The sequence below is a fragment of the Phascolarctos cinereus genome, unplaced genomic scaffold (assembly GCF_003287225.1).
Source record: "Phascolarctos cinereus isolate Bilbo 61053 unplaced genomic scaffold, phaCin_HiC Scaffold_3;HRSCAF=262, whole genome shotgun sequence".
Lineage (NCBI taxonomy): Eukaryota > Metazoa > Chordata > Mammalia > Diprotodontia > Phascolarctidae > Phascolarctos > Phascolarctos cinereus.
This window is the reverse complement of record NW_027555736.1, coordinates 47,556,829-47,560,818: the sequence shown is the minus strand read 5'-3', so window position 1 is coordinate 47,560,818 and position 3,990 is coordinate 47,556,829.

Genomic DNA, 3,990 nt, shown 5'->3' with positions numbered 1-3,990 from the left:
TTTCTGTTGTGTAGCTGATGAAATGATGGTGCAGATTTCCACCACTGCCTCCCCCCTTTAGTTAACTTTCCCATAAGGGTATTTGAGCTGGCAGAGAACAGGCTCTCAGGGCCAGTAAGTAGCCTGGGCAGGGCAGAGTCATACTGGAAAAGCAGTAGTCTTTGTGGTGGAAATGAAAAAGCAGGGAGGTCTGTATTTGTCCAGTTCCTCTTCTCTCTCCCTTCCCCCTACCAATTGCTTGTTTGTTGTGGGGGAAATGCTGGCTTGGCACCAGGTCTCTCATCACCTCCGAGCCAGGTTATACTCTGGGGCTTCTCAAAGGCTTCCATTCCATGTCTCCCACTCCAGAGGCTGCTTTAGGAGAAGATACTTGGCAGGAATTGGGCTTTTGTAACCTCTTACTTTGAGAAACTGCTATGCATGGAACCTGGTTTTTAGAGCTGGCCAAAACTGGTTAAACATTTTGCAGAGACTGGATAGAGACTGATTGTAGCTTTTGTCCATGTGGCATTTTATAATTATAAAGAGCTTAAGTGTGTTTTCTCATTTAATCTTCAATAATTCTGTGAGGTTGTTAATGCAAGTATTACCCTCATTTTGCAGATGGGAAAAGTGAGGCTCATAGAGGTAAAGGTACTTGCCGAAGATAAAAGCTAACTAGTGGTTGTCAGAACTGGGACCACAGTCCTGATACCATGTTATACTCAAGTACTAGTTTCTACTTCCCAAAAAACTGGGTTTTAAATTGTAATAGTAACAGTGTCCTTGGTGGTCCTTTACACAATGTTTTTCATCTGAAGACCTTTGGCAGGGGGTGGGTGGGAGGGTCTTTTTTCTGTTTTTTGACGGCTTTTCTGATCTCAGAAGAGCTTCCCTGGCCCCTTAAATCTCTGGGGTCTTAGCCAATCCCCCAATGGAATGACTGGAGGTCCTTCCCCACTCTAGTTTCATTCCTTTGTCAGTCAGCAAGCATTAAGTTCTTTCTTTGTGCAGGCACTGTGCTAAGAGGTGAGTACAGAGAAAAACTGCCCTTTCCCTCCAATTGCTTACATTCTAATGAGGAAAATAATTTATATACAAAGGTCCATACAAAATATTGATGGAGATAGCACAGGCACAAGGTGACCTTAGGGAGGATGGCATCAGCAGCTGGGGGAACCAGCCAAGATCTGCAGGAGGTGAAGGTGTGGAAGAACATTCCAGACATGGCAGACAGCAGTCAGTGCAAAGGCACAGAGAAGGGAGTGGAGGGGTTGTACGGGAGTGACCCCAAAATAGCTGGATTGTGGAAGGCATGGACCTGCACTTTAGGCAGTTGTGGGGAAGATAGATTGGAGTAGGGAGAAAGAGAGTCAAATAGACCAATTAAAAGGCCCTTTGAGGTCCTGAACTAAGATGGTGGCCAAGTGTTCATGGGAACGAGATGTCAGTGAGGTTTGACAATCGGGACAGCTTCCATATGGAGTGAATTAAGAGTGACGGCAAACTTGTAGACCTAGGTACCTTGGGAAATTTGGGGAACAGGTGATTTCAGGGGGACACGAGTTCTATTGTTTTGGCTGTGGTGAGTGTGAAAACATCTACAAGACCTCTAGGTGGCAGTGTCCAGTAAGGAGTTGGTGATGTGGCCCTGGGGCTTAGGAGAGGACTAAAGCTGGATATTATTGGGGAGGGAGGAATGACCTAAAATGTCACCCAGAAATGAACTGGTCCAGATACGCTCTGACCGGGCCAAAGGACAAGCAACACTCACTCTCAACCTTGATTCCCCTCTAAACACACTGGTTAATGTTTCTTGTTTCCCCAACCACGTTAGGAGCTCCCTGAAGCCAGGGGGACCATGTTCCTCTTGTCTCTGCGCTGGGACCTAGCACAAGTCTGGGCATCTGCTCCAGTCTCTTGTAATCAGAAACCAAATGGTACTTGAGAATTTGGACTGATTTCTTGATTATCTGTAACTTTGTCCTCTGAGTAATTCTGCAGAGGAGCTAGGTAGTTTAGTCCATGTTCTTTGGGCTGGCCATCAGGTCCCTTGTGCACATCTCTCCCTATTCTAATGTACACCTGTGGCTCAGAACATTAGGATAGAGAATTAGAAACCAAATCAACTCACTGTGATCAGTACACCCACTGCCATCCTGGGCAGAGGAGAGGCAGTAGAGCTGAAGGGCTTGATCCAAGGGGTCAAGGGATTGCTTCCCCTCTGTGCCTCACAGGGAACCTGAAGTTTGGGGAATCATTTCCATGGTTGGTCCTTATTGAAATGTGGCAATAAAATTGTCACCAAGACACACTGTTGACTGTAACCTGACAGATTAAAGCCATATCTTAGAGGGAGGAAGCCAAGAATAATGGAGTGGAGGCTCCGTGAACCTGGGATCTCTGAGTAAGTACTACACTCATATACCAGTCTCTCCACTTGGCCAGTATCCCCAGTATGAGAGGAACAGCACCGGCAATAGAATAGTACCGTCTTCTCTGGCTAGGTGTTACACTTTTGAGCCTTGAGGAATCTGTTACTTCCCTTGGTGATTGAGAAGTTTGTAGTCCACCTACAGAAACCATTGATAAGTTTCCACTCCTAGGGCAAGGAGTGCAAAGCTTGTAGAAGTAAATTCCATTGGGGATGAGGAAAGTGGAGAAGAAGGGATTGGAACCCTGTAGTAGACAGTCATCCCAACCTAGGAATGAGTGCCCTATGGTGGAGGGGCGGGAGACAGGCTGAAGGGGAGCTCGAGTTACGGGGTGGGACGGGAGAAGATGTGTGTGTGTGTGTGTGTGTGTGTGTGTATATAGACACACACGCATCCGCGCACATGTGATAGAAAACCTTCTGGGAGGAGTAGAATTGACTCGGGTCCTAAGGTGGGGCGTCCCACAAGTTGTAATCTGTATGAATGTAGTTCTGTGTTGGGGAAGCGGAGATGAGAAGCCACTAGCCACAGGTAGACTGTTAAGAGTTGAGCGCTTTACTTTGAGAGTTTGTGAACAAGGACAATGGTCATGAAGAGAGACCTCATACAAAAGGTGAGTTGGAGGAGCAAGCTAATCTCAGTGAGGCTAGGAGCAAGGAGAGGTAAATATAACAGCTGTAGGAGCTGCAGAAAATTCATTAGTAGCCCATTGCACATATTTTGAGCATGTACGCTACATTTTTCTCCCGCTAGCACTTTTACATTGATCTCATTTGATCCTATAGGATAAATGGCAATCGAATCATTCCTGACCAATTTTACATGTGAGAAAATGGGATTGTAGATTTTAGGACCGGAAGGAACCTTATAGACTCCCCCCCACACACACACACTTTTACGGTTGAGAGAGGCCAGTATTGGAACCGAGCTTCTTTGATTCCAGAGCAAGTGCTTTTTCCATCCCACCCAGTTTCCCATAGCTATGAAGTGACTTGTCCAAGGTTGGTGGCTGAACCACGGCTAAAGCTTCCACTTCAGAATTCTTTCCATTGCACGTAACTCAAGACTTCCCAGTTCACTAGCTCTTTTCTGGGGCGATGCCATTCCTCATTCTGTTCCAGTTTATCCCAACACAGTTCCATCCCAGGCACCTGGAATAGCAGGAACGCAGCTATTATGGGTGATGAAGTCTAGAGAAAAAGTATACCCTGATAACCAGCATAAGCTGTTGTTTGTCCTTCATTCTGAAAGAGGAAGGGGCTGCCATGACTTACAGGTGAATTGGATTTAAATGAGGGAGGGCCGTGCAAAATCACCAGCCTCGCTCCTCCGGAGCCACCTGCATCCAGTGGCAAGGTGTAGATCAGGATGACTGGAGATGGCCCCCACCAGCATAAGCACTCTGCCTTTGGAGTCAGAGAACCTGGGTTCAAATTCCCTCTCTGGCACTTAACTCCTTGTATGACCTTGGGCAGGTCACTTCATCTCCCAGGCCTCTCAGTTTCCTCATCTGTAAAATCAGAGGGCTGGACTAGATGGCTTCAGAGGCCCTTTCAGACTGTGGATTTATGGTCCT